Source organism: Protopterus annectens, chromosome 14.part0 (assembly GCF_019279795.1).
Source record: "Protopterus annectens isolate FY-2018-M chromosome 14.part0, PAN1.0, whole genome shotgun sequence".
NCBI lineage: Eukaryota > Metazoa > Chordata > Ceratodontiformes > Protopteridae > Protopterus > Protopterus annectens.
In genome coordinates, this window is record NC_056748.1 from 148,571,677 (window position 1) to 148,583,864 (window position 12,188).

The 12,188-nt window shown below is 47.2% G+C and overlaps 1 protein-coding gene across 1 annotated transcript in view; it reads right to left on the minus strand.

The window, feature by feature from the left end:
• FHIP2A (FHF complex subunit HOOK interacting protein 2A) overlaps window positions 1-12,188 on the minus strand; it is a 1,458,394-nt gene that overhangs the window by 513,611 nt on the left and 932,595 nt on the right. The gene's annotated exons all lie outside the window — the stretch shown is intronic.

The window sequence follows — 12,188 nt, forward strand, 5'->3', positions numbered from 1 at the left end:
GCAGAGCGTCCCTGGGTGATTGTCCCACCAGAGGAATGATGGCGTAACAGCTGTTGCACTTGGTGTTGGGATGGGGAGGCAAATGGGTTGCAAACAGAGTGCCCCAGTGCCAAAAAAAGAGCTGCACCTTTCAGATTTAAGGACCACAACTGAAGCAACAGAATGATCCTGTTGAAGTTGTCAGCCAGAATGTTGGATTTTCCCAAGTTGGGAAAGTCACCAGAAACCACTGAGAAAAGATCACCCATTCCCAAACCATCATGGCCTCCAAACAAATAAGATAAGAATGTGTTCCCCCTTGCTTGCTGAGATATCAGACATACATACTGTCTCTTTGTATTGCAATCACACCTGGAAAGGCAGCACTAAAAGGCCTGCAACACAAGGAGGACTGCCCTTATCTCTTGAACACCGATGTGAATGTGGGCCTCTGCAGGCAACTAGAACCCTTGAACCATTCTCACTTTGAAATGCACCCACCAACCCCAGGAGGAAGGCGTCCCTGGTGACAAAGCAGAGGAAGAAGGAATCATGAACAGTCTCTGTTGGTTACCAAAAGAGACGGCAACCACCAACGAATATGGTCATGACACTCCTTCATTCATCTCATGGGAAAAATCCAAAAGATGAAAAAGGAACGACCACTGGACAGCAAGAGTCCATTGCAGATCCCGCATGTGATAACTGACTAAAGGAATCAACCCTATTGACATTGCCAATGACCCAGAAGTTTAATAACTGTTTGTGCCTGAAGCTTTAAAGTTGTAAGCACTGACAAGGCCTGAGCTCAAAGGCTGAAAATTCTGGAATATGGAAGCCTAGCAATTTGGTTGATCAGGTCCAAATGACAGCCTATAAATTCTAACATTTTTAAAGGCCGGAGACTTGATTTTAGATAATTAATCATGATGCTTAATTTGTTGCACAGTTGGAGTAAAAAATCCCTAGCCATGATAAATGATTATCTTGTGGGGGCAGTGATGAGCCAATCGTCCAGATATGGAAAGACCTGGAATCCCTCCTGGTGAACACCTGGGGGGGCTGTGGTGACACCAAATGGCAGGGCCCTGAACTGACAGTGTCTGGCCCCTAGCCAGAAGTGCAGAAACCTTCTCGAATTATCATGATGTGATGGCAGGGATCCCTGAAGTCTAACAAGCACATCCAATTGTCCGTCATCAGAAGAGGCAAGATGGACTGTACAATGCCCATCTGGAACTTAGTCATTTTGACAAACTGATTTAGTTTGCTTAAATCCAAAATTGGTCTGAACTCCTTAGTCTTTTTTAGAACTAAAAAGAACATGGAATAGACCCTGGATCCTTCCTGGTCTGATGGGACCTCCTGAATAACTCAATTTAGAAGCATCTTGCTTATCTCTACAACTGCATATCATCTCTGGTGGGGTGGAAAATGTGGGTGACATTTTTTGGTCACAGTTTGCAAAGTCTAAAAATGAAATATAATAACCTCTGAATACACCGCCTCCCAAGCTTTTAGGTGGAGAGCTAGATGACCCTAGTCTGCCTCCAAAGAGGAGCAGCCATGCAACCCTTCAAAGGAAAGGGCCTACCAGAGAAAGACCATGGAACCCCCTGATTCTGTGGATGGCTCCTGCCCCACAGACGGCCATTCATTATGATTCCTCTCATCCTCGAGAGGGACAGACTGATAAAGCATCCTGGTAAGTGTGCTGTGACTTTCTGAAGAAGAAATGCTTCCCCCTTCTGATTCCTTGAAAACGTCAGCTGGGGGTAACAAAGCACACTCCAATAGCGGACAGTGTCTTCCCATCCTGTTCACTCCTTATCAGAGTATTTTTAACTTTTGTCCCAAACAAGAAAAAAACATCAAAAGGGGTGTTGACAAAGGACAATCCACAAAGTTACATAAACGCATTCAAATGTGGCACCAAATGCCAATACCGTAGCCAGCCACCTGAGGTGCTCTATCAACAGCATTTAGGATGAGCCTCATGGAAACACTGTTGATGGAAGCAGAGCAGACAACTGAGTCTCCAACATCGTCTGCGTTTCTAGAGCCTGCCGTGTCTTGAGGGTTCTTGACACTTCAGACACGATCTCATTGAAGTCTAATCAAGTGTGACAGGTAATTAAGAACTCTCAGTACAAAAGCTGTTGAGACATAGCAGTAATTCCCTAAATGATCCAAGCCCTGAGACTCTATGTTTGGGGTGGGGTGAGGAGGACAGAGGAGCTCTCCATGAAATCCCCTTGGTGGCTGCGACCACCACAATAACATCAACAGCCAGACTCTTACTCCAATGTGGCCTTGTCCTGGGGAGAGTGAGAACCTTACATGTCTTCTTGGGGATAGGATCCACTGTGTCACGTTCCTTCTGCACCCTCCAGGACACCAGGTTTATAACAACATTTGGCGGGGGAACCACCCGAGGCATGGATGGGTCTACAACACAGGCCTCCAGAAATACTGACTCCTCTGTAGAGGGGACGTCAGTGGCCCAGCCTCTACTCTGTCAAAGTAGATCCAATAAGCCACAGACTAATGACTGGTCACAGGCACTGATGAAAAAGGGGGAAGGGACACTTTCTGGGGAAATCTGACCCTTCTCCTCAAAGGAGAACATCCTCTCTACGACATCAAAGGCAGAGACAGAAGCTGGCCTCTCAGGCCCGAGGGTCTCAGAATCTGAAGGTACCAGAGACAATCCTAAACCTGAGGGAGCCATGCCTAGCCTCGACATTGAGATCAGTGCCAAGCTGGAGCCAAAGCCTTGCTAGACTTTGGCGCCAATGGAGATTGGCTCTGAGAAGTCAGGGCCAACATCAACTGCTGGGCAGTTAGGGGACCTGAAAGTCTTGAGACCTTTGGGATCTGGTGAGCCCAAGGCAGCAAGATCAGGAGCAGAAGACAAAGCGGATCTCTTGCAATCCCCTTTGGAATATCTGGAGTCCTGCTGTTGGGCTTCACAGAACCAGCCAAGGAAAATGTGATCCTGAAAAGGAGTCAATGCCGATTTCTGAAAGTTTATTGTGAACTCCAGACTCTGCAGCAGGAAAATAGTAAACTGGAGATCCTGAAGCACAGCATCTTGGGATGAGGCCTAAAACAGTAATTCATCCACATAAGAAAAAATCTGAACCCCTCTCATTCTGCAAAAAGCAATGACAGGAGCGAGGCATTTGGTGAATACCCTTTTGGGGTAGGAGACAGGGCAAAGTAGAGAACTGAAAATGCCAGGAAGAAACAGTGAAACACAAAACAATTCCTGAGAAGGGGACAGATGGGGAAAAGAAGGCAGGCATCCTTGACATCCAGAGAGACCAGAAAGGCCTGGGGAAGAAGAGAAAATCAAGTTTGAAAAGACATCAGAAAGGGAGGGACCTTGAGAAACACAGTGAGCTGAGAAATGTCCATAATTGGTCTCCAGGTGCCCATCTTCCTGGGAACTAAAAAGAATCTGGAATAAATACCAGTCCCTTCCTGGGCACAGCTTGAATGGTGCCCTGGGTCAAAAGAAAAAGCAGCACCTTTGGAAAGAGAGAAAGCTGTTCTTGAGGATGTCGCATGATGCCCAGAAAGGGAGGAAGAGATTTCCAAGCAATGATATACCCCTGGCGGAAAAAAAGAAGGTATGTACTCACCATAGCATTCCATCTGAGTAGTTCTACTTCATTTGTCCTGTACCTGTGGGTACCGGATCCATATCAAATCCGAGCTGACAACTTCACAAGCATCTGCTCCGAGCTCCAAGCTCCTCCCCTTACCCATAATACAACACCACTACCTTCCAACCCTCAGATCGAGTTTGCTGCACCCTACACTGAACAACCCGATCCCACAACACCTTACACACATAAAAAAACAGCTATCAACGCAGTCCATATGGTAAGGCCAGGTGGAAGGAGGGAGGGACGGTTGAAGACAAGTGAAGTAGAACTACTCAGATGGAACGTTATGGTGAGTACATAACTTCTTTATCTGAAGTAGTTTACTTCATTTGATCTTCAACCTGTGGGACAGAGTCCCCAGCTACTAAACAGCTGGGTGGCCCTCATGGAAGGATATTCTGGAGCACCGCGGAACCAAAGGATGCTCTCCTTCGAGAAATCAAATCCAGTTTATAGTGAGAAATAAAGGTATGAGATGAGGACCAAGTAGCCGCAGAACAAATGTCATCTAAGGATACTCTCGACCAAAAAGCCGCAGAAATAGCCATGAACCTAGTAGAGTGCGCTTTAACTTGAACCTGAGGAGACAAACCTTTAACCTTGTAAATCTGAAGGATACATAGGGAGATCCACCTAGCAATGGTCACCTTGGAGATAGGTTTACCCAAAAAAGGTTTAGAAAAGGACACAAACAACTGGTCAGATTTACAAAAAGTTTTAGTCCTGTGCAAACAGAACTGCAACTGTCTATGAACATCCAACAAATGCAACTTGTATTCAATTTTGTTTGTAAAATTTGGAAAGAAAACAGGTAAACTGATAGTTTGATATTAACCTAGATGCTACTTTTGGGAGAAAAGAAGGATTGGTAAGAAGCAAAACCCTGTCCTTGTGGAAAATCATGTATGGAACCTTGACAGACAGTGCCTGAAGTTCTGAAATCCTCCTAGCAGAGGTGATAGCCACTAGAAAGGCTGTCTTCCAAGACAAAAACTTAAGATCTGTGGCTGCTGCAGGTTCAAATGGAGGAGCAACCAATGCTTGAAGTATCATAGTAAGGTCCCACGGGGGAATGGGATCTTTGACCGAAGGATGTAAGAGAAAGGTACCTTTAATAAAGGCTTTGCACAATGTGGAAGAGGCTAAAGAAGCAGAGTTCTCACCCACGTGAAAATGAGAAATGGCGGCTAGTTGAACCTTGACCGTAGACGAGCTAGCCCCTTGTTGAAAAATATTTGCCAAAAAAATCAAGAGAGCTGTAAATGGATCTAACACCTTTGAGAAGCCCAAAAGGAAAAACACTTCCATTTGCTGGGATAAATCTTCCTGGTGGATGACTTATGAGCTGCCACCAGAATAGACCAGACTGAAGAAGACAATCCGGGAGTTCTAGCAATTAAGGGAACTGGAGAAGCCAAGCTATGACCTTCAGACTGTCTAGATTCGGATGATGGACCCTCGAGGGGTGTGATATGAGATCCTGAATGGGATACAAGATCCAAGGAGGAGCTAGAAGATGAGTCCAAAGGAAAGGAAACCATATCTGGCGAGGTCAAAACGGGGCGATGAGGATCACTTTGCTCCCCAGTCGACAAGCTTTCTTTATGAACTTAGGAATAAGGGGTACAGGAGGATAAGCATAAAGAAGACCGGGAGGCCAAACATGGACTAGAGCGTCTCTGGGGGACTCTCCTGGTGGGGGGGGGGGGGTTCAGAGCAAAGAACTTGCTGCACTTCACGCTGGAAAGAGATGCGAAGAGATTGCAGCAAGGCCGACCCCACTCTAGAAAAATCTGCTCCGCTACTGAAGGATTCAGAGACTACTCGTAAGGCATCAGAATAGTCCAGCTTAGTTTGTCTGCTACAATGTTGGACCATCCCGGAATATGCGTTGCTACCAGAAAACGACCGGTGGAGATCGCCCATTCCTAAACTCTCATGGCCTCGTGACAATGGTGGTAAGATCTGGTCCCTCCCTGTTTGTTGCTGTACCAGACCACCGACATGTTGTCTGACTGGATTGCAATGGTTCCCAGAGGTAGAAATGCATGAAGGGCCTGCAATGCTAAAAGGACCGCCCTCATCTCCAGAATGTTTATATGCAAACTGGTCTAGATCAGAGACCATATGCCTTGAATTGTCCTTCCCGAACAATCCCCCTCCCCCAGCTGGGAGGCGTCTGTGGTCACTGTGGCTTGGGCAAGGGCTGGAACAAAGGGTCTCTCCAAGATTACCAAAGAGTGCATCCACCAAAGAAGGGACGACCTGCAGACTCTGCTGAGGTGTATCAGGTGCGACAAAGGAAGATATAAGTAAGACCACTGCACCACTAGAGTCCACTGTAGTACTCTCACATGTAATCGAGCACATGGTGGAAGTGTTATCATCACTGCCATACAACCTAGGGCCCTTAAGACGGACTCTGCTGAGGGAAGGTGAGATCGGTAAATGAAGGTGACATGCATCCTTAAATTCTGAACTTTCTCCAAGGTCAGGAAAACTTTGGTCTGTAACGTGTCTATCCGTGCCCCTATGTATTCTATCACCTAAACAGGATTCAGAAGAGATTTGTCTGCATTGATTGCAATCCCTAGATAGTGTGCAAGCTGTAGGAAATAGTCTCTGGTCCAACAAAGTAGACTCTAGGTGGGAGCAGTAAGGAACCAAATGTCCAGATAAAGGTAGACCTGAATCCCCTGAAGCTTCAGGTGAGCCGCTACTACTGCCATTACTTTGGTGAACACCCTGGGGGCTGTGGTGAGACCAAAGGGTAGGGCTCAAAACTGATAATGATTGGCTCCTAGCCAGAAGCGGAGAAACCTCCTGGAGCTTCTGTGCATCTTTATGTGATAGTAAGCATCCTGGAGGTCGAACGAGCACATCCAGTTGCTCTCTTGCAGGTACGCCATGATGGACTGTAAACTGACCATCCAGAACTTCTCATTGTCAACTGACAGGTTCAGAGTAGACAGGTTCAGAATGGGCCTCAAGGCCCCTGTCTTTTTTGGCACCAAAAAGAACCTGGAGTAGATGCCCAATCCAGACTGATCTGGGGGGACGGGTTAGATAGCTCGTTTCTTTAGCAGCTTGGAAACCTCTAGTGCTGCTGCCTCCCTTTGTGTGGGTGGTACATCTGGGAGGTGTTTGTAAGGTGTAGGAAGAACCACAAATGGGATTAAAAAGCCTCGAAATTATCTGAAGCACCCAACGGTCTGATGACATGGACTCCCATGCCGTCAGGTGCAATGACAGGCGACCCTCAACTGCCTCCAGAGCAGAGCAGTCAGGTAACTCCTCAGGGTTGCTGCGCGGGCCTGTCCAAGAATGGTTCTTGAGACCCAAAATTCCTTGGACCCCATCTGCCTCTAGGCCGGCGTCTATCCTGTCCCCCTCTGCCTCTAGGGGAAGAAGGGCCCGGAGTGTCCCAGGAATACTGAGACTTCAGGAACCACATCTTTTGCCCTCGCTGATTCTGGGAAAAGGATCTTTGAGGGTTCGAGAAGCGGACTCCGATGGCAGACAGTGTCTTCCTATCTTTCTCATTGTGGACCAAGGTGTCTCGGATGGTCTTACCAAAGAGGGCAGAGCCGTTATACTGGGCATTCGCAAAAGACGCCTTGAAGGGTTCCATGAACTGACACAATCTGAGCCAGGCGTTACGCCTCATGGACACACCAGACCCAGTCACCCTAGCCACTACTTCGGTCACGTGTGAGAGGAGTCGCAAAGACGTGTTTGAAACCGCTGTCAAGGTAGCCATCCTCGTGGAGAATGTAGCCCTGTCCTCCTGCGACATGGACTTTGGGGGAGACTCAGCCAGTTCCTTAACCAGGTCGTGCTGTAGTCAAGTAACATGGGCCAGATAGTTCAGCGCCCTGATACAAAAGGTCACTGATGCAAAAACCGGCTTCCCTAGGTGATCCATCATCCTAGACTCATGGTCAGGATGGACCAAGGAACTCTCCTGGGCTAGTTCCTTCTTGGTGGTGGCTGCTACCACCACAGCATCTACAGGGGACACTACTCCAAGCCGGTCTGTCTGCACAGGGGCGCAATAATTTGCCCAGGCAGTTAGGGATTGGTTCCACAGTGTCTGGTTCCTTCCAGGCCCACGAGTTGATGAAGTCCACTAATGGATCCGTGGGAGGGAACACCCAGGAACAAGGATTCGTCTGAGGAAGGTTTTGGGGTGGACCAACTTCTCTGCTGACACAAGATTTCCATTATGTTTTTGAAGGAGACATCCTCGGGATGTGATCTGGGGGAACCTTCCCCATCATCCAAATCAGTGTCCTTGGTGACTGACTCTGTGGAGGAGTCCAAGTACCTCCTCTTGTACGTATGCTTGCAAGGAACCTCCCCGGTTGGGCTTTCCCGAGGGAACTCGCAAACCATTTGTTGTTCCTCAGGGGGAACCATTTGTGGCTCCTCGAGCATGGGCTGTCCCTGTGGTAAAATGATGGGATTCACACACAAAGCAGAAGGAGTCGGGGCGCAGTCCGAAGATATAGTCAGGGGCCTCGATCCATTGGAGAGAACCCTTTCCACAACGAACGCCGAGGGAGAGAGAGCTTCCAGGGACACCATTAAGGGAACCGCTTTCCCTGGATCCAATGAGGGAATCGGACCAGGCCCGAAGTAGACGGAGCTCCGAGAAGGGGGGGGGCGTGACCCAAGTTCTGAGCCGATGGAAACAGCTCCACCCCCTTGGATCAGACACCCAGCCTCCAGCTCCAAGAGCCACTCGGATCCGACAAGCTCCAGGCAGCTGTCAGCATCAAGGAAACAGGTACCGTCGGCGACCCCTGACTAGGGGCACTCTCAGATCCATGTACTCTGAAACCAGGGGGGGGGTCGTATCGGAGAATGAGATATAGGTGTAAGGAAGGGAAGCGAGCTCCCCCTCCAGAGGGAGAGGAGGCCGGCAAGACTCCCATTTGAATATGTGTGCGAATAAATCTCTGCATCATTTTATCCATGTCAACTTCAGAGAGACTGTGGGTGGACCTCGACGAAGCCACGGACTCCGACCTGGTGGGTCGAAGAACCGAGGCTCTAGAGGGTGCTCTGGGCTCCTCCGGCTCTGGAGAAAATCTAGGAGATTACAGCAGAGGGGAGTCATGGTGCCTAGGCTGAACTTTGGTTGGAGGTCCGGTCAGAGCTGAAAGGCCCGGGTACCTCTTTTTCTTTTCACATCTGTGCTCTCTCTCCTTCTCTCTGCCTTTTCTACGCTCCACTTCCACAGGCTTAGAGGCAGGAGGATGAGTCCCAGCCTGGGAGGGAGGAGAAGCAAGGACAGGAGTAGGAGGAGAGGCAGTCACAGCAGTAGCTGTGACCGAAGCAGAAGAGGAGGTGGCCGCCTCCGTAGTAGGGAGCAGGCCCTTCATAACTAATTTCACCCTCCGATCCTTAAGGGCGCACTGGTTAAAACCCGCGCAAATACTGCAGTCAGTAGCTAAATGGGCTGCACCCAAACAAAGCACACAAAGAGTGTGGCCGTCAGTAGGTGACAATTTGTAGCCACACTCAGTGCATCTCTTGAAAACCTGTTTATGAGATCAGCCATATCTCACTAAACAACAAGAAAAAAACTTTTAAGAAACGCACTTCACTCACCACACACTCAGACAAGCACACAGAAGGCTGAGGGGGGAGGTGAAGACTAACTACTACAAACTACCTAAAACTAAAACAACAAAACCTACACTCGACGCACCAGCGAAGGGGAGGAAGAGAGGAAACCTATACTACCAGCACGCACACAAAAAACAGTAATAACTCTGAAAAAGACCTACTCACAACTTGGAGCTCAAGAACCATGATGGGTTGGAAGCCGCGACAAATGAGATCTGGGGGTTGGAAGGTAGTAGTAGTGTATTATAGGTAAGGGGAAGAGCTAGCAGCAGATGCTTGTGAAGTTGCCGGCTCGGATCCAATATGGATCCGGTAACCATAGGTTGAAGATCAAATGAAGTAAACTACTTCAGATTGGACAGAATCCAAGAGTCTGTTGTGATCCTTAACTAATATGGAAGGAACAGGGGAAAGATGAAAGGACAAGGGAACCTGGCCAAGGGAAAAGGGAAGCAAACTGTCAAATGGAAATTGCTTGTCCTGAAAAGGAGGTTTCTGAGAAATAGGGGTCTGTGTAGACTTGCAGAAGGTACACATCTATAAATCCTTTTTACTTTTGGGTGGAGAGTGAGACTGTCTGCGAACAAAAACAGATTTGGAAGGGTAATTCCTCTGAAACTTTGGAATAGGAGAAACAAAAAGGCTTCAACTCCTGCAAGACTTTGCCCTTATCCTAGAGAGATTTAAAAAGTTCAGCAGCCAGCAGTGCCAAAAAGGGTTTTATTATCCAAAAGAACATGCAATAATTTGGCCTTAAGGTCACCAGCTAAAGCATGAAGATGAAGCCAAAGGTAACGACTCATAACAGAAGCAAATGCAGCAGCCCTGGAGGAAGCATCAGCTGCACTTAATAGAATGATGGGCAACTTAAGAGGTGGAACCCAAAAAGGAAAGGGTAGAACCATTCCCCTCACAATCAGGAAGGTCAGAAATCAGTTGAGAAAGGAGGGCTAAAACATACCTGGTCATACAAGTCTAGTTACTAATAGCCTTGAAGGACAAGTTGGTAGCCGTATAGACCTTTTTGTCCAGCCTCTCCATAGCCTTACTATCCTTATCTATAGGAAGCCATTTGGTACAAGGAATCAGTTTGGAAGGTTTATCAGAGTAGACAGACACCCCGGAAGGATCAGAAGGGCATTTACACAAAAATTTACAATAATCTGGCACCTTGCAAAATGTGCCAGGTTTTTGGGGGGCTGAAGGCTGAAAATCAGAAGCAACAGAGGCTGCTGAAAATGCTGGAGGATAGCAGAACGCTTGGGATCCTTCATCTGAAGGAGATCAAAATACATATTCTGTACAACAGAAACCTGACAACACTCCCACTTAAAGAATTCTGTCATACAAGTAACAGTGTCTCCAAAGGAGAGTCCCTCTAAAGGGGAATCTGGACTAACAGAATCCTCTTCCTCTGAAACACAGTCCAAGGGGGAAGGGATCTAAGAAGAGTAAGCCACAGACTCTTTCCTCTGAATCGTGATCCTCAGAGGAATCCTGATCCTTGGGTCTCTTAAGAGGACTGGAAGACCATGGAGGGCAGGCATAGATTCCCCTGGAGGAGGCTTTAAAGCCATTAAAGCATTAAACAACCCATGAGTACAATTGTGCAATTCTCATAGGGGATCCCTAACTGCAAGGGAAACATGTTTGGTTTGCTGTTTCTTTTTCTGTGGGACTTTTGCATGACAAACCCTAGGAGGGTCAGACCCTTGTCGGCACTCAATAAGAGTAGTAGGGATCTCTTCCCTCACTAAGATTTGCATAATCCCCCTTACTCCCTTGGATATAAAATCAGCCGAGGTTCTCCCCTCAACATCTGGAAACCCTCAGAGGATGTGAGAAGTCAATTCCATGCCAGCCTCCGACTGGGTTGCAACATAGGCATCTGAAGCAATGACTGGACGGTCCTCTGGGCTTTCACTAGCCTTATCTGGAGGAGGCTGAAAAGCTGCAGTATCAGATCTGAGTTTTTTGCCTTTTTCTTGGTTGATGCCTAACTCTCTGGCCAGGAAGACTCCACCATAGCACCCTGAGCGAAGAGCTTAAGATGCTGGTTTTCAAGGTATGTACACAAGGAAGATAGAGATTTCCAAGATGCCTGCCAATTCTCTCTCTTTCTCTCTGTGAAAACAGAATCTCAGCAGAGAAGCCCCGTGGACATTTGTGTTTCTGGGTAAATTTTAGTAACTGGCTAGTAAGTGCACTGCCTGGATGCCAGGAAAAAAGAAATACAGAGGACCTAAAGGAAAATCAGCTATTTAAGGTGAGGAAAAAAAACAATGACTGGGGACAGTATTGCAGATGTTCAGCAAAAAGCACTGCAAGTTCCACATGACTTCCAGTAACCTAGAAGAAAGCATACGACAACTGCACACAGACCAGGTTAAAATAAACAAAACACTGATGGAGTATATACACTCAAAACATCAAAAGGCTGGAAAAATGGAAGAAGCCTTATACAGATATTCAGATGAGGTGATGAAATTACAAAAATCAAAGGCAGAAATGAAGAAAAGGCTGGCTGAATACGAGACGGCTCAGGAAGATAAATTAAAAAAAATAATATAATTAGAGGACAGAGCACGTAGGGAAAACATGAGATTTTCAGCTGTATCAGAGAAGCTGGAAGGAATAGACTATTAATTTTATGAAAGCACAAATAAGCAACTGGACTGGTATTCCACATCAGGAGTTGTTGACTGAAAGGGCACACTGTGTGTATGCTCCAAACCTGGCTATAAGAAAGCAACCTAGACCTTTAATAGTAAAGATGCAATCCTACCAGCAGCAGGAGTCGATTCTGGCAAAACTGTGGCAGAAGGACAATGTAATAAAAGTGTCAGTACAGTGTTTGTGGAGGCAGAAAAGGAGTAAATTTATTCCACTATTCATGGAATT